At 40.1% G+C, this 18744-nt stretch overlaps 5 non-coding genes across 5 annotated transcripts; 1 reads left to right on the top strand and 4 right to left on the bottom strand.

Annotated features, from left to right (window-relative positions):
• The first annotated feature begins 289 nt into the window (after positions 1 to 289).
• TRNAN-GUU lies at positions 290 to 363 on the top strand. The gene has a single exon. It is a non-coding gene; the product is annotated as a tRNA-Asn (tRNA).
• A 7107-nt stretch (positions 364 to 7470) lies between these two features.
• Positions 7471 to 7543, bottom strand: TRNAK-CUU. Its single transcript has one exon. It is a non-coding gene; the product is annotated as a tRNA-Lys (tRNA).
• A 990-nt stretch (positions 7544 to 8533) lies between these two features.
• On the bottom strand, positions 8534 to 8605 carry TRNAH-GUG. Its single transcript has one exon. It is a non-coding gene; the product is annotated as a tRNA-His (tRNA).
• Positions 8606 to 9423: 818 nt separating this feature from the next.
• TRNAG-UCC lies at positions 9424 to 9495 on the bottom strand. Its single transcript has one exon. It is a non-coding gene; the product is annotated as a tRNA-Gly (tRNA).
• Positions 9496 to 11774: 2279 nt separating this feature from the next.
• On the bottom strand, positions 11775 to 11846 carry TRNAE-CUC. The gene has a single exon. It is a non-coding gene; the product is annotated as a tRNA-Glu (tRNA).
• Positions 11847 to 18744: the final 6898 nt, after the last annotated feature.

Consider the following 18744-nt stretch of genomic DNA (forward strand, 5'->3'; position numbering starts at 1 on the left):
GTGGACTTCAGCCCGGGAGGCTGCGGTCGTCACCTGGAGCCGGGCGGCTGTTGAGGCGGGGAGCAGGTGGGAAGGCCATCGATCTGGCGTTCGGCAGTCAGAGTCCCCTAGCTGACTCCCAAACGTTCTATCGATGTCCAAACGTGCCCGATGACACCAACTCTTGGCTTCAATGTCTCCCGCGCGCACCCTCGGCTTCCGGAATATGAGAATCTAAGGATGTCCCCAGCCAGAGGTTGAAAAGCAATTTCTTGAATCAGGAAACGAGTTATGGGGAATATGCCCTCACGTCTCTGTAGCGCAATCGGTTAGCGCGTTCGGCTGTTAACCGAAAGGTTGGTGGTTCAAACCCACCCAGGGACGTCACCTTTTGCTTCATCGAAGTCCTTGCTAGCTACTTGCAACTTTAGGTTATCTATTCGCCACCTCTCACAGTTCTGGAGGCTGTAAAGTCCAAGATCAAGGTGCTGACAGAATTCAGTTCTTGTTGAGGGCCTCCTCCCCAGCTTGCAGAAGACCTTGTCACAGCATCCTCACATGGCAGAGAAAGGAAACTCTGGTGTCTCTTCTGTTTTTATAAGTACTAATCCCAGCATGGGGGCTTCATCTTCATGAACTCATTTAAACCTAATTACCTCCCAAAGGCTCCACCTCCTAATACCATTACATTGGGGAGTTAGGGCTTCAACATAGGAATTTGGGACGGACAACATTCAGTGCAGAATAGGTGGTAACACAGAGAGACATTCCTCAAGTGTCTAAAATGCCTTTATGGTGACCAGATTGCACAGACTTAACAGTCACATGAAGGTGGGAGAGAACTTGTCCAGCAGTTCTTTTCTTTCTTCCTGGAGGCACTGTGTGTGTGTGTGTGTGTGTGTGTGTGTGTGTGTGTGTGTGAATAGAAAAATCAAGGGATTATAGAAAGGTACATACATTGAGAAAATTCTCACCTCCACTACTCAGGCTCCCAGTTCCCAAAGGCCAAATAATACCAACCTGGTAGTTTTTAATAAACAATTTTATTTTTAATAAACTAAAACAATTTTATTTTCAATAAAGTCAACAGGCATGACTTTATTATTTTTATAACAAAGTAGTCACCTACTTTATAAGTATATATTAAAAACCTCAGACAAACCCAGCTGTAACTCAGACTTGACTATAGGATGTTGAAGCCACAAGGCAGGCCATTAACCACACTCACAGCCTTTCCTCTGGGAGCTTGGACAAGTAACAATCTCTGTGAACTTCTTAAAGCATCATGATCCAGAGGTTCCGAAGGATTTTCTTTTGCTTCTTTCTTCCATTGTCTGCTTGTCTGATCTGAGCTAGAAATTCACAGACATTAATCCAACAAACAAAAACGAAAAGAAAGAAACTAAAACCCCTGCATTTTGAAATTTCATTCACATTACCAGCATTTTTGTGGAAAAGAGACTCTAGCTATGGTATGAAAAACATATACCAGTTATAGAACTTTGCTTTAATGAAGTTGGAAAGCTCTGACAAGAAAATAAGGTTCTGACAAACAACGATTGGAAGAAAATTTAACCTAGGGTTTATAATGATCAGAGGGAAAAAAGATGGAATCAAATACATACATACATATCTCCAGTCCAGATATCATACAGGTCTAAAGACAACAAACAGATGTCAAATAAATGAAAGAATTCAGGAAATACAAAACCTTTTTTGAAAAACCTATTTGACACTAAAGCTCACCTCATAATGAGATGCTTTCACAATTAAAATCTCAGGAATAGAACTATGCAACACAAAGCATGAACCCTAATGGAAACTATGCACTTTAGTTAATAATAATGAATCAATATTGGTTCATCAATTGTAACAAATGTACCACACCAATGCAAGATGTTAATAACAGGGGAAGCAGTGTGGGTGGAGGAGAGGGAGTATATGGGATTTTTTTTTTTTTAATCACAAGAATGAAAATTGCTGAGTATTTTGCATTTGTCCCTCCAGATACATTCTCATCATTTTCCACCCTATTATATGCCCCAGAAAGTTAATCTTTTTGAACTGTGCAAAAGGGCTCCTCTACCCACCGACTTCTTGCTGGCTACAGCCAATGGGATTCACTAACTGGGAATGGGAGTGTAGGAGGAATATGAGGTCAGGGTAATTATTTCCTGCAGGTTGGCAGTAGTTGTGTTCTCCACCCACCCCCCCAAGACCACAGTTATTGTTTAGTGGCACTCTACTACAGTTACAGCCTTACCTACAACTATCACTTTCCCAGGTTCCAGGAACAGCTCTCTCCCCTTGCCCAATCAGGTCTAGTAATTGCTCTCCACTCTTGCTAGGCCTGGGATGTCGCACCATCTGTTTAGTGGCTACATCCCCCTCTTAGAGCCCAGGGTTCCTGAGTTGGGAGGTCTCAGGAAACCCTCTCAGTCCTCAGCAGGTCTGGGTTTCAGATAGCCTCGGGGAATGTGCCACAAAGTTATCTGGGAGCTCATTGCATCTCTGTTCAGCTCATAAGCAGAAGAATAATTACACCTTTCTTCCTTCAAAAAATACCCCATAATTTTTTCAAAAAATTTTTAGTCTTGTAGGGAAAATCCTTTCTAAGCATGACAAAACTCAAAATCCCTAAGGAAAAAGTTTAATACATTTAGCTACATAAAAAGTTTAAGAATTCGTTTAGCAAAAAATCAATCAAGCAAGCACTCAACATCTGGCAAAGCCAAGGCCTGAGTGATTCAGCTTGTAAAGCTATAACAAGTCACTTTTAGATTCAGAAAGTTTATTACTTACATAGACAGCAAAAGAAAGAATAGTTGAAGGTATAGACTTCCTGGGCCTTCAACCCACACATCCAAAGGGATGACACTGAAACAAAAGGGGTCAGTGACTACAATGCAAGTTGTGGGATACCTGTTATTGAGAAGCCAATTCTAGACTGCAGCTAAGTAGTTTTACAGTCTGCAGCTGTCCCCAGGGAAGGGATGAGGAGGTGAGCAGAATGCCTCATATGTGATTAGAACCTGAAGGGCAATGAGAAACTGTCCCAGGGTAGACAGGGAGGGGAATGGAAGCTGTCTCCTGGCACTCTTCACAACCCTCCCATCCTCTCTTGCTTTGGGACAATCACAAGGTGCTCTGCCTTGTGGTAAGATTCAGAATAGTTTTAGTTCAAGCCTTGGCTGGTGTGGCCTGTGCAAATACATACAAGGTCACCTGGGTGCCACAGCTGAGCCATTCCCCTACAAAATTCAAAAGACAACAGTTTGGTAAAATACTTGAAAAACTACAACATAGAAAAAGCCTTTTTTATTTAGTATTTATTTTTATCAAGCTTATATATGCACATAGTTTAGAGAGTCAAACTCATAAACTCGGTAATGAAAACCAACAGGTCCCTGAAACTCTCCCCCATTTCCTACTCCCTAGAAGTAACTTCTTTAAATTCTTTTAATTAGTGATTTGTTATTCACCTCTGTCTCTGTAGACAAATATTGTTAATTCTCGGGCTTCCCTGGTGGCGCAGTGGTTGAGAGTCCGCCTGCCGATGCAGGGGACACGGGTTCGTGCCCCGTTCCGCGAAGATCCCACTTGCCGCCGAGCGGCTGGGCCCGTGAGCCATGGCCCCTGAGCCTGCACGTCCGGAGCCTGTGGCCCACAACGGGAGAGGCCACAACAGTGAGAGGCCCGCGTTCCAGAAAAAAAAAAAAAAAATATATATATATATATATATATATATATAGTTAATTCTTGATTTTCTAGTTTTAGGCACTTTATCTCTCTTTTCCATACTCCCCCTACACTTACCACTTCACACACACACACACACACACACACATTTCCCACTCCTCCATCTTCCCAATTGTGATGGCTAATTTTATGTGTCAACCTGGCTAGGCCATGGTACCCAGATATTTGGTCAAACATCAGTCTAGATGTTTCTGGGAAGGTATTTTTTAGATGAGATTAACATTTAAATCAGTAGACTCCGAGTAAAGCAGATTACTCTCCATAATGTGAGTGGGCCTCATCCAATCCATTGAAGGCCTTAAGAGAAAAAGACTGAGGTCCCCAGAGGAAGGGGGAGTTCTGCCTCCAGACTCTGCTTTCAGATTAGAGTTACAATATCTGTTCTTCCCTGGCTATCCAGCCTGTTGGCCTACCCTGAAGATTTTAGATTTACCAACCTCCACAATAACATGAGTCCATTCCTTAAACTAAATCTCTATATACATACGTGTGTATCTTCTATTGGTTCTGTTTTTCTGGGGAAGGAACCCTAATACATCAATATACTTATATCTTAATTTTGATGAGATCAATAATTATTATTTTTAATATATAAACTATTAACAGAGAAGCCGCATAATTTAACATGATCACTTTTTGAATATAATCTTCCCTTGGCAGTAACAATTATGTTACTTTTCCATTTGCTTAGTTTTCCATGTATTTATTACTGAATTATAACCAATTTCTGTAAATCTCCCCTCAAGAGCTTCCTCATTCTTTTTTACAGCTAGCTGAACTATATTTCATTGTATGGTTGTACTGTCATTTATTTAGTCACCCCCAAAACTGATGGACATTTAGAGAGTTTACAATCTTTGTAATAAAAAGTGCTCTGTGAATAACTTTGTATACACTTAATTTCACATAAGTATAGGAATATTGTAGGATAAACTTCTAAATGTGGATTACTGAAGTTAAAAAAAGTTTAAATTTTTGATAGATATTGTTCAAAACACCCAGTAGAACTTAAACCAATTTACCCTCTCTTTAACAATATTTATTAACTCTCCAACATATTAAACTTTAAAAAATTTACCATATTATAGTTGAAAATATTATCTCAACTTAGTTTTAAATTGCACTACTTTCATTAGTAGTAATGTTGAATGTTAAGTATCTTTTCATATGGGCAATAGCCTTTTATATTTTCTATTCTTTATATGTTTGCTACTTTTTATTGGGTTATTGGCTTACTTCTTATTGGCTTATAGTTCTGTAAATATAAGGGAAATTAGCCTTTTGTACATGATGTATGTTCTAAGAATGTAGATGTCTAGCATGGTATGGTAAATTTGGTGCCTCCACAGGAAGGGAAGAGAACCAGAAGAGAAGTTTATTATACTCACAGGTCCCAGAGGGGGTCACCGCGGGCGTGCGCAGGGCCACACAGGAGTCCAACTGGCAGTGTGTTCAATTGAACAGGTGGGGAGCAGTGAGAGCCAGGACCTGTGGGCCAAAGCCTTCACTGGGGTCCTGAGTGGGGTCTAAGGATAGCAAACCCAGTTGGGGAAAGAGAGGAAGGAAAGAGGAGGAGGAAGGGGGTCGGGGCCGGGAGAAGAGGATGGAGGAGGGGAAAGTTAGAGTCCAGGGGTTGGGTTGCTTATCAGGGTGTTTCAGCTGTTTTTGAGTGTGCATTCACAATTAGGGCTGTGAGAAGGATGTTGATATGCCAAAGCATTAACTCAAAATGGAGGATTTTTAACACAATGTGAGTTGCACATACTTCCCCAAATTGTCATTTGTCTTTGGACTTTGCTTATGCAGATTCCATTTGGTTTATATAGTCAAACTCATCAATATTTTCTCTCAGGACTTCTGAGTTTGTGTCATAGTTAGAACAGGCTTTTCCACACATACACACATACACACAAGATAATAAAATAATTGTTTCATGCGTCTACAAGAACTTTTATGTTCCTTTTCATTATTATTTAAATCTTTGATCAATTTGGAATTTACCCTTATGTAAAGGGTATGATATTCATTGACCATTATTTTTTCCCATTATTTTGTCACAGCCCTTCTGTTGACAGCTACCTAGTTATTAAAAAATTGGTCATTAGAATTATTGATTTGAGTCCTCTTTCTAATGTATTACATTTCTTCATGTATTTTGGTCCATTTCTGGACTCTGTGCTGTCCCATTAATTGTTGTTTACCCATACACGATATCTTACTGCTTTAATCATCATAATTTATGGTATTTTAATATTTCATAGGGTTAACCCTTCCTCATTGTTCTTTTAAAAAAAGAATTTCCTGAGTATTACTGCTTATTTTTCCATTTAAACTTTAGAATTATATTGTCCAGTTTGAATAAAAAAGAAAAATATTTTTGATATTTTAATGAAAACTATGTTAAATTCAGACACCAAGTTAAAGAGAGGTGTTATCTTTATGACGTTGAGTCTCCTAGCCAAGAACATGGTACATCTTGGTTGATAGGAAAGGAAGTTGCCCTAATGCAGTGGTTCCTGAACTCGAGCATTTATCCAAATCACCTGGAGAGCTTAAGTCTCAGATTGTTGGGCCCACCTCCAGAGTTTCTGAATCTGTAGGTCTGAGGTAGGGCTTGAGAATTTGCGTTTCTCAAAAGTTTCCAGATGATGCTGGTGATGTTTGTCCCGGCACAACACCTTGAGAATAATCGGCTAGTGTTTTGATGATTTTGGAGGTGGTTGGCGGGATATATAAAGGAGATTAAAGCACATTTACAAACTTAAAAACAAAAAGCAGGACTGGTAAATGATCCTTAGGGAGATGTGGGAAAGACCTGTATGAGGAGTTAAAAGCGAGTGTCCGCGTTGTGGTGGAGAAGCCTGATGACTGGGGACAAACTCTCCTTCCACTCACTTTGAAAACCCACTTTACTCACACCACTCATCCCAACACTGAATGAGAGATTTAGCAGGAACAAATATCAGACAAACAACTTCAGGCCTTCGGGGTAGAACAGAGTTCTCCGGTCGATCAATAGCTAACTCGAAACGCTTGGGCGCGGCGCTCCAGAGAGTCCGCTTACATCCATCTGACGAGACCGCTGCAATCTCTCCACTTGCCAGCTCCGGGCCGTCGTCCTTGCTCCTCCCTCCCCTTCCTATCGTACTTCCCCCTTTCTTTGCTCTTCCGCGTCCCTCCTCCTCAGCTCCATTTCCAGCGCCCTCTCCTCTTTTTCGTTTCGAGATCTTCCTAAACTAGTTGTATTTTACAGCCCTTTGAGGCTGATGAACGTTTCAAAACCTAAAAAGCAAAGGCACGCTCCTTAGCACCTAATGGAGAACATTTTAACTACTTAAGAAGGACCTTCAACACTTATCCAAAATTTCCCGCAGACGAGAAGAGAACGAAAGTGTTTCCTTTTGGTCATGTCCTAAGATGTCTTCTCAGTGGAGCAGAGTCGAGGCAGGACGAAGGAGGAGCCCCGCGGGGAGGAGGAGGAGCCTCCTCGGAGGAGCCTGGGTTCGGGCAGCTGTAGATCTGTGACCCCTGGTCTCAACCTGAGATGCTGGAATCGGTAGCCCGGATTCCTCTTCTTTGCTAGATTTGGGGCGAGTAGAGGCGATTTCTGGAACAATTTACCGAAGTTTAAAACAACAGTGACCACAATGGCTATTTAGAAGCTGCTGGTTCAGTTGGCAGCTAACAAGAGAAGATTCAATAAAACAGAGGTAGGCGGGGAAAAACAAGCACCGCCCAACGTGGGGCTCGAACCCACGACCCTGAGATTAAGAGTCTCATGCTCTACCGACTGAGCTAGCCGGGCGCTGCCTTGTGTATCTTCTTACAGGAATATAATTTCTGTCGAGGGACAGCTTGCACGGTCAAAGATACACACAGCTTAGTTTGAAAGAGTTCTCTGGCTCCAGGATTTTAAACGCAGCACTAGCTTTTGTCACCGAGAAACTCCAGGCTTCTAGAGTGATGGGACTGCACGGGGCTAGAAGAACTTGCAGAGGGCACGGGAATCACTAGTCCTGAAACCTCGACGTTTCTTCAAATTCCTTTTAGACAGGTTTTGAGACCTTTTGGACAGCAAATTCTTTTGGAGAACCCGGTTTCTAGGACCCGGAATCCAGAAGAGGAGGCGAAAAAGCACGAGGGAATGGGGATGAGAGGCACAAACTGCCGCGAGAAGTAGGAGGGGCGCGGGGACTTGTGCTCCCGGGACCTTGGTGCTGCAGCCTCGTTCTTCCTTCTTCTCGGTCCGAAACCCTTCCCCCCCCCCAAACCGTGACCACCAGGGGATGGGGTGGGGGTGAGGCTGAAGGACGCGTCAGTCGGAAATTAGGTCCAATTGACTATTCATTTGGGGGCACGATTTTGTTTTTAAATACTAAAATTTTGTGGGACCTGAAGGTCCCACTGAGATTTAAAGTCGGATGGGATTTAGAGCCTCAGGCGTGGGCGCTCGCGGGAGATTTCACTCCACTCTCCAAAACGTTCATTTCTCCAACCTCTGGAAGAGGCGCTGAGTTCCGGAGTCACCAGCGAAGGGCTCTATCCTCTGCTCAGGTGAAGGCAGGCCTTGCTTGCTGCTCCGAGGCGCTCCACACCGCCCTGAAGCAGCTTTGCCAGGGCTGGTTAGATTCGCTTAGGTGGGAGAGCCGCGGAGTGAGCTGAGTGGATACAGTTATTTATCTAATTCGTAGAGTGCACTTCTGCGATGCAGCCTTGAGCAAAGACGGATTACAAGCTTTTTTTAAGCTTTAAAGGGTTCCAAAAAAGGAGGCCACCAAGGTGAGCTACTATCATATGCCGTGGCTCGGATTCGAACCGAGGTTGCTGCGGCCACAACGCAGAGTACTAACCACTATACGATCACGGCGCGCCACCTCCAAGGCGGCGCACTGCGGTTGGATTTAATGTCTTTACAAACAGGATTGTCTAAGTGGTGCTGCAGCTTTCTTTGCTTAGTTCGCGTGATTCGCCTAGGTTAGAATCCCAAACGTTTCCACCCATAACCTCGAAGCCCTGACACCCGAATCTGGGTCTCAGAATCCCGCCGTGCCCGCGCCATCATCACCCCCTCCGCTGGACGGCGGCGCACCCAGTCCCGACGAGGTCTGAGAGCGTCGCCTGCAGCTCGGGGACCGCGTCCCCAGTCGCCCTCCTCAAGCCACTTCTCTCTTTCCCCTCCAAATAATCAAGCCGCCCCCACTAGGCAACCCGAGGATTTTCCTATTTACATCTCCACCTTGTACCCTGGAGTTGAGGTTTCTGTCGCCCGAATGTTGGAACCGCCAGAGAAGCGAAGCTGGTGAGCTGCTAAACGGCGTGAGGTCCCCCTTTATTATTTTTCTTGCTTCCCTCACTGCTCCTTGGCGCACTCTCTCAGGAACTTCGGAGTCTTGGACTGACTTCCTTATTCTGACGCTTTAGTAAATCTAAGTCGCCTCCGAGTATTCAGAAAAACATATCCGATCAGCCTCCATTTCTGACATTCCCTAAAGACCCCCAAAAGGAGAACTATCGTAAACTGGTGCGAAGCAAGAGGCCAAACGCAGCAGATGGGTTTGCCTAGGTTCGCTCACGGTAGAGTCTCCCAGAAGGTTCAGAGTTTGAGGACGGATGGGTGGTCAAAGGCTTTTTTTTATCCCCCTATTTGCTCTACTCGAGCTTCCGGAGAAAAGAATATATCGGTAGTGCGTTGGCCGGGAATCGAACCCGGGTCAACTGCTTGGAAGGCAGCTATGCTCACCACTATACCACCAACGCACACGTAAAAAAAGCTTCCGTGTGTATCCTTATGACTAGTTCGTCATGGTTTGCTCCGACCAAAGTCTCATATTTAGGGATTCGTGCTAAGAGAACTATTCAACACAAAGCCAAAGGACGAAGAGGAAAAAAAAGATCTCTAGGATTTTACCTATGATTATGTTGATAATGTTGTGGTAGTTTTTCTAGTCGTTTCAGAGGTTTAGGGAAGGAAAATCATCAATTCTAGTTTATTGTCTTTTGAAGGGAGCCTCTGAAATCAAGTGGACGAGTTAAGGCCTTAATGCGAGTGTTAATCTCTGTACATATATCGTTAACGCATTTGAGAGTACTTCCTCAGCACGAATGCATAAAGGTAAAGTTGCCATTGAAAAGATAACCCACATTTTAAAGCTTTGAATACATATTGCCAAATTGCTGTGTGGAGCGATATCACCAATTTTCACTTTTCAATGAGTATTACCAAATTACCTCAGGCAACTAGATATCATCATTCTTTTTATCTTTACGAAAGTGCAACATAAAAATTTGGAGTCTCATTTTAACTTGCATTTATTGTATTACTATTGAGGTTGATCATTTTTCATAAACTTACTAATTATTTGTATTAGTTTGGGACTTACTAAATCATACGCTTTGTCGATTTTTGCTATTGGGTAATTTATATTATATGTATATTACTTACATATTAGTTTGGCATTTGTCTTTTAATATTATTTATAGGATTTTCAGACGGGCAGTTTTCTGTTTTTATGTAGTCTAACCTATCAGTTTTATCCTTTATGATTTCTGTGTTTGCTTTTACCTTGAAAAAGTCTTCTCCAGCCCAATAAGATAATTATCCACCGATTTTTAAAAATTGTTTCAATTCTTACATTTAATTATTTAACCCATCTAATATATGATATGAAGTAGTAATTCCACTTCTATGAATTTATCCTAAAGCAATCCCTAAGGATATACAAAGATGTATTCACACAGATGTTCATCAGTGTTATTTGTAAAACCAAAATTTTAGGGGGGAAAAACCTAAAAGTCCAGAAATACGGTTGATGAAATCCATTTTGATGAAAACCCACATTTTTTTTTTATATATTGTACATTGCTGGTGGGAGTATAAATTGGCAGGACCTCTAAGGAGGGCATATTGGCACTACCCATCCACAAATGCACATGTCTTTTGAACCAACATTTTAATTCTTGGACATTTATTCTACACACGTACAAAATAACATATGTAGAAGATTATTTTTATGGCCGCAAAGGATTAGAATAACCGAAGTGTCATCAATAGGAAGCTGGTTTGACCAATTATGGAATATCAATATAATGGAATACTATGTGCCATAGAAAAGAATGAGGAAGCTCTTCATGTGTAATCTGCAACTATTTCTAAAATTAAGTGAAAAAGGCAAAGTTCAGAAAAGTGTGTATAGATTGCTATCATTTGTGCGAGGGAGGGGAACGTACTTAAATATATACGTATGTATGCATGTACTTGTATTTACAATCTATTTATATTTTATATTTACAACATACTTATATTACAATATAGTTATGCAACTTACTACTGGCTGCCTTATTAGAAGAAAACTAGATGGCCGAGGTGAAAAGTAGGTTTATCAGTTATGCCTTTTTGGATATTTGAATCCTAAACCATGTAAATATATTACCTTTACAAAAATTAAATAATTAAATTGAAAGAAAATATCATGTTGCTGAAGTGTATTTATTTCTACTGGAAAGTGTTAGAAATATATTAACTTTAAAAATAGCTGGTAAAAACGTAAAATAGGTAGCTAGTGGGAAGCAGCCGCATGGCACAAGGAGATCAGCTCGGTGCTTTGTGACCACCTAGAGGGGTGGGATAGGGAGGGTGGGAGGGAGGGAGACGCAAGAGGGAAGAGATATGGGGACATATGTATATGTATAACTGATTCACTTTGTTATAAAGCAGAAACTAACACACCATTGTAAGGCAATTATACTCTAATAAAGATGTTTTTAAAAAAAGCTGATAATTAAATAGTATGTACAGCATTATTCCATTTTCTATTTCAAAAACTGGATAATAGCTACCGGTGGTTGGTAGAATGGTAAACGATTTTTTCTTTATGTTTTCCTGCATTTCCTGTATTTCAGCTAAGGTCACCCATGTGGCAACTAAGTAGAAGAAACAAAATTAATCATTAAAAGTGTTCTATAGGAACTGTCATTAAAAGTATTTTGTAGGAAGAAAAACGAACACAAAGTATTGTGTACGTAGAAAAAAATGCTCTTTCCCTGACCGGGAATCGAACCCGGGCCGCGGCGGTGAGAGCGCCGAATCCTAACCACTAGACCACCAGGGAATGTGCAGAAGTTTTGCGACAGAGAATATATGAGGCTAACTTAACGTGTGTCTCCACCCTTTTTGTGACACATATTGTTTCAACCACCTAGATTTTGAGATTCTAGACTACTGGGCCTTCCCCACGTCAAAGCTACCTTTTCCTCATATTTCTTTTTTGGAGTAGAAAACCCTTGAGAGAACTCCTCTGCATGGCTCCCAGAGCTGAGGGAGGATCGTGTACACACGATCGCAGTTCCCAAGACCAGAGACAAATGTCTGGAGAAAAGATAGAAGGACAAATAGGAAACTCTCAGCTTCCTGTAGTTGCAGTGATTTCCTGAATTGGGATCAGCAGAAAAGTAGAGGTCTCCAACTGGGCTTTGCCAAATTGACTAGGAATTTTCCTTAAGGAATATAAAGGTTGTCGTGTAAGTAACTCTAGGAGATCCTGGTCCTATAGCAGCTTTTTTTTTTTTTTTTTGCATCTCGTGTGAATTTAAGCCAAACTCTGTTGGCCAAAACAAATATTACAGACAAGTGAAAGTGACTCAGCCTACGGGTGCTTGGTGGTCAGCAGGATCTGAGCACAACTCGCTGGTGGGAAACTAAGAGAAAGAGTTTTGGAGCTTCAAAATTTTCAAATATGAAGAAGGAAGAGAGGGAGTGAGGAGAAAGAAAAGAAAACTGGGGTGCATACCTAGACTAAAGGAACCTTGAAAGCCATACCCATCAATGTCTGCAAATTAGCTTTATATGAGACAGAAAAGAAAGCAAATATGGCAAAATGTTAACAATGAATCTAGGTGAAGGGTAATTGAATGTTCAATATTTTATTCTTTTAACTTCTCTGTAGTTTTGAAATTTTTCAAAATAAAAATTTGAGAAAACCAAAAATGAAACAAACAATCAAAAGCCTCCCCTCAGACCTTTTTTGGTCAGATGACTGCAATGTGATTAATTCTTTGCACATGAGTTCAAATATAAATTTTAAAAAGCCACCCCCATGCACTAACATCAGAAAACACCTTTGACAATAAGTGAAAACGAGAATTAAAAAATTGAATCATATATGTGGACATATCAGCAGGGCCTGATAGAAAAAATGAGTGATAGGATATGGGGTGTTTCTGGGGGTTTTGTTGCGCTTTCAAAGTATCAATGTTGTTTAAAGAAAGTATTAATTCTCCAGTCATCCAATCTCCACCTTCCTAGGGAGAAGAGTAACTAAATGCTAGACATTTATTTTCACAAAACCCAAGTAATCCTGGTGTCATATGTCACCAAGGAGCCTAACAAAGCCCATTCCTTTTACTCCAGCTCTATTCCCACTGGGCAGCTACCTGTACTCAAAGGCTGATAAAGAGTATCTAACCATCAGAACAAAATCTTGGGATTGTATCCAGGGTGGGTGCAAGGTAATAGATTTTATTTCCCTATGTCACAAAGGAAATCAGCCTTCTTATGTTTTGGTGAACAGTCCATTTTCATCAGCTATTCTGCCACCTGCCGGTAATTTTCAGTAACAAGAGAAACTAGGAAGTATCAATAGTATTAACAACAGCAAAACCTGCTCTCTCTAGCCAAAGGACCAGGGAAGAGGTAGCCTAGCAAAATAGAAAACTTTTAGATAATAACTGCTCTACTCCAGCCAAATGCCACAGAAAGAATTGTGGCTCACCTCTACCCATACCTAGTAAAGTCTAGGTATATGGGGTACCTAGACTTCCTCTCAGCAGGCCAGTAAAGAAGCGGTCCTCCTCTTCACTGCTGGATTGGTATCAGAGGAAACATGGTAGAGAATCGTACTTTCACCAACACCTGGTGATAACAAGGTTACTCCTATTTCCCAGTATCAGTGGAGGCCATAGAGGGAGGTGGAACTCCTACCCTGCCCATCAGTAATGAGGAGCCCCTCTTCTCAGGTGTTAATGGAGACTAAGTGGGGAACCTGGGTTCCTACACCCACCTGGCTGTAACAAGGTACCTTACCCCCACTTCCTCTACTTGATTAGTATCAGAAGACGCCAACTGAAACAGAAGGTTTAAATATGATCCAGAGTCCCAAATGTCCAGGCTTTAATAAAAAAGCACTCATCATATCAAGAATGAGAAAGATCTTGAACTGAATGAAAACAGACAATACCTAGATGATCAACTCGGTAGAATTATCTGACAAAGATTTTAAAACAGTCATCATAAAAATGTTTCAACAAGCAACTACGAAGATACTTGAAACAAACAAAAACATAGAAAGTCCCAGCAAAGAAAAGTTTCAGCAAAGAAATAGAAGAACTGAATGGAAATTTGATAACTAAAAAATACAATAACAACAAAACCCCTCAATGGATGGGCTCAACAGCAGAGTGGAGGGGACAGAGGAAAGAATCCGTGACTTGAAAGATAAAACAATGGAAATTACTCAATCTGAACAACAGAGAAAATAGAATGAAAAAAAAAAAAAGAACAGAGTCACACAGACTTGTGGGATTATAACAAAAGATCTAACATTTGTGTCATCAGATTCCCAGAAGGAGAAGAGAAAAAGAACAGAATCACAGACTTGTGGGATTATAACAAAAGATCTAACATTTGTGTCATCAGATTCCCAGAAGGAGAAGAGAAAAAGAACAGGACTGAAAAACGTACTAAAAGAAATAATGAGTAAAACTCCCCAAATTTAGCAGATGATAAACCTACAGATTCAAGAAGCTGAGCAAACCCCAAAGAAGATAAACCCAAACAAATTCATGCCAAGACACATCATAGTCAAATTGCAGAAAACTAAAAACAAAAAAAAAAATCTTGAAATCCGTGAAAAATGACACCTTACATACCATGGATAAACAATTTGAATGACAGCACATTTCTCATCAGAGACCATGGAGGCCAGAGAAGTGGCACAAATTTTTCAAGCACTGAAAGAAGACTGTCAACCCAGATTCCTATATCCAGCAAAAATATCCTTTAAGAATGAAGGGGCTACCACTCAACAACAAAAAAGACAAAAAACTCAATTAAAAAGTGAGCAAGAGATTTGAATAGAATTTCTCCAAAGAAGATATCTAAATGGTCAGCAAGCACATGGAAAGATGCTCAATGCCATTAGTCATTAGGGAAATGCAAATCAATACCACAGTAAGATACAACTTCACACTTTCCAGAATGGCTGTAATTTTTAAAAATGGAAAATAACAAGTGTGGTGAGGATGAGGTGAAATTGAAACCCTAATACACTGGTGGCAGGAATGTAAAATGTTGCAGCTGCTGTGGAACACAGTTTGGAGGCTCCTCAATATGTTAAACATAGAATACAGTCCAGTAATTTCACTCTAGGTAGATCTCAAAGAACTAAAAGCAGGTACTCATACAAATACTTGTACGTGTATACTCATAGCAGCATGATATTCATAATAGCCCAAAGTTAGAAACAACCCAAATGTCCATGGATGAATGAATGGATAAACAAACTGTTGTATATACATACAATGGCATATTATTTGGACATAACAAAGAAGTACTGACATGCTACAAGTTGGATGAACCTCGAAAACATTATGCTAAATGAAATAAGCCAGACACAAAAGGTAACATATCGTATGATTCCGTTTATATGAAATGTACAGAATGGCCAATCCACAGAGACAGAAAGCAGATCAGTCATTGCCAGAGGTTGGGGACTGACTTCACAGTGGGAACAGGGCTTCCTTTTGGGGTGAGGAAAACATTCCAGAACTAGATAGTGGGATGGTTGCACAACGTTTCGAAGGTACTAAATGCCACTGAATTGTACACTTTAAAATGGTTAAAATTGTGAACTTTATGTTTTATGTATTTTACCACAATTTAAAACTTAGTAAAGGGGAAATCCTAGCAAGATTTTTTTGTAGATATAGACAAAATTATTCTAAAACTTGTATGGAAAGGCAAAGCAACTAGAATAGCTAAAACACGTTTTGAAAAAGAATTAAGTGGGAGGAATCAGCTTATCCATTTTCAAGACTTATTAAAAGGCTACAGTAGTAAAGATGGTATGGTACTGGCAGAAAAATAAATATACAGATCAGTGAAACAGAATAGAGAGCCCAGCAGTTGACCCATACAAGTATGCCAACTCATGTTGTTTTTTACAAAGGTGAAAAAGCAATTCCGTGGAGAAAAAATAGCTTTTTCAATATATATTGCTGAAGAAATTGGACATCCATAGGCAAACAAATAAACAAAAAGCAAACAAATAAACAAAACCCTCAACCTAAGTCTCATACCTTATACAAAAAATAACTCCAAAGTGGATCAAGAGCTTAAATGTGAAGTATAAAACATTTAGAAAAAACATAGGAGAAACTCTTCATGGTCTAAGGCTAGACAAAGTTTTGACACCAAAAGCAATCCGTAAAAGGAAAAATCAATAAAGTAGACTTCATCAAAATTAAATGTTTGCTCTGCAAAAGACCCTATTATGAGAGTGAAAAACAAGCTGCTAGCTTGGAGAAAATATGTGTAAACCACATACCCAACAAAGGACTATTGTCTAGAATATATAAGAACTCTCTAACTCAACAGTATAAAAAACAGTCCAGTGAGGAAACGGTCAAAAGTCAGGAAGGAACATTTCCCCAAGAGGATATACAGACAGCAATAAGCACATGAAAAGATGTTCAGCATCATTAGCCACTAGAGAAATACAAATTAAAACCACAATTAGATATCACTACATACCTATCAGAATGGCTAAAATTAGAAATAATGACAACTCAAATGCTGGTGAGAATAATGCAGGGAAACGATCACTCATACATTGCTTGTGGGAATGTAGAATGGTACAACCACTCTGGAAAACAGTTTATTTTTTTTAAAAAAACAGTTTATTAAAAAAACCCTAAATATGCAATTTTCATAGGAACCAGAATTTGCACTCCTGGGCATTTATCCCAGAGAAATAAAAACTAATGTTCACATAAAAACCCATGCACAAAGCAGTGTAAAGCAATTATACTCCAATAAAGATGTTACAAAAAAACCTATGCACAAATGTTTATAGCAAATTTATTAATGAAAGCCAAAAACTGGAAACAAGGCAGATGTCCTTCAGCAGGTGAATGGTTAAAGAAACTGTGGTACATCTATAGCATGGAATACTACTCAGCAATAAAAAGGAACAAACTACTGATATACACACAACTTGGATGAATCCGCAGAGAATTATGCTGAGTAAAAAAAGCTAATCCCCAAACGTTACATACTGTAACCTGTTTATATAACATTCTTAAAATAACAAAATTTTAGAAATGGAGAATGGATTAGTTGTTGCTAGATGTTAATGTGGAGATGGAGATTGGAGGGAAGTGAGTGTGGCTACGTGGGGGATCCTTGTGATGGAAATGTCCTGTATCTTGCTAAAGCAAGGATAGTCCATACAGTGAAAAGACTTCTGCTAAACCAGTTTAGGTCATGGTAGTGTGAGACCACCTAGGATTAAGAATATCTAGTAGTATTCCTCAACCAGAGTGGTACCACCTCCTGGGAGGCCTTTGGAAATATGTAGGGGCATTAAAAATTTACATTGACTGGGGATGCAGATGGCATTTGACAGGGGATGGGAGACAAGAATGCTAAATGTACTGCACTGAGCAGGACAGCTCCACACACAAAAAAATTGTCCCTCCCATAATGTCAATAAGGCCCCACTGAGAAACACTGAAGGCAGCTTTACCCTCAAGATCCCTAAGACACATCTCAATATGTTTTGAACCCTAATCTCTCTTTTTTCATTACTTTCACAGCCTGCTCTACCTTTTCTCAGTTACTCACATTCACCTTCACATTCAAAAGGATAATCCTTTTTTCAGATGTTAGAAGATCTGCGGCTTCCATAGAGTCCAGGAGCCTCTGGTGGTTGGCTCCATAAAAAATAAATAATGTCTTTTTAATAGTGTGCTAGTGGTCAGGACTTTATACACACCACAAAAGAAACATGAAACATAAAAACACTTTATGGCAACATGACAGAATTTTCTACCCAAATAGTTAATAGAGAGTTCCCCTTCTATAAGACCTCAAGATAGAAATTAATATAAACCCAAATAAACAAAACAAAATCTATGAGGGCATATACTGTAGGGGATATTCTTCAGCAACTTGGGTATTTTTTAGAACTACTTGATGACCATAATAGAATTGCTTCAAAGAGAATGCAAAATACTCTTGGAGCAGGAAGAGCAGAATCTGTTTGCCTATGATTCTATTATTGCTTTGAGCTACGTGTCGACTGACTTACTCAAGGTTGATTTAGCAAGTGTCTACCTTGCTCTTACTGCTATCCACAATAAAGGCTCCCTGCCTAGGTGGTGACTAGGAATCTGTGCTATCACAGTAAAGAGGAGTCACGTCTTATCTATTCTAGCCTTCTAGTAAGAGGCATATATATCCCCGAGAAATTGTGGTTGAAATGTCAAGTACTTGTACTTGAGCATTCTTCTGAGGACAGGGCCCATATCTCATTAGGTTTTCAAAAGGAGTTTGTGACCCCAAAAGTTCAGAACCATTAATTTATAAACTCTCAATCCCAAGTAATCTCACACGGCCAACCTCCTAATCAGTTCAACAAGAGGAAACTTATCTTTTACTGCGTTGGCAGTCTTAGATTTTAGAAACATTTTATTTTTGGAACTCTCACCTTCATACAGGGAAATGTAAGCACCGCTTTCTTCACCTTTGCAGGAATTGATAAAAACATCAAATGTGTGGGTAAAGGTGGCACAAACAATACGTCTTTATATAATAACTCCAAATGAGTAAAATGGCAAAATTCCAAGCTATGAAAAAATGAATGCTTTTTAATTTAATTTAAATTTAAACTCCCACTTCCAAAGATATTTGATTTACTTTTACATTTTGGGAACGTTTTTCCCAAAAGAGAT

The sequence above is a fragment of the Monodon monoceros genome, unplaced genomic scaffold (genome assembly GCF_005190385.1).
Source record: "Monodon monoceros isolate NGI ecotype Baffin Bay Population unplaced genomic scaffold, NGI_Narwhal_1 Super_Scaffold_18, whole genome shotgun sequence".
NCBI classification, from domain to species: domain Eukaryota; kingdom Metazoa; phylum Chordata; class Mammalia; order Artiodactyla; family Monodontidae; genus Monodon; species Monodon monoceros.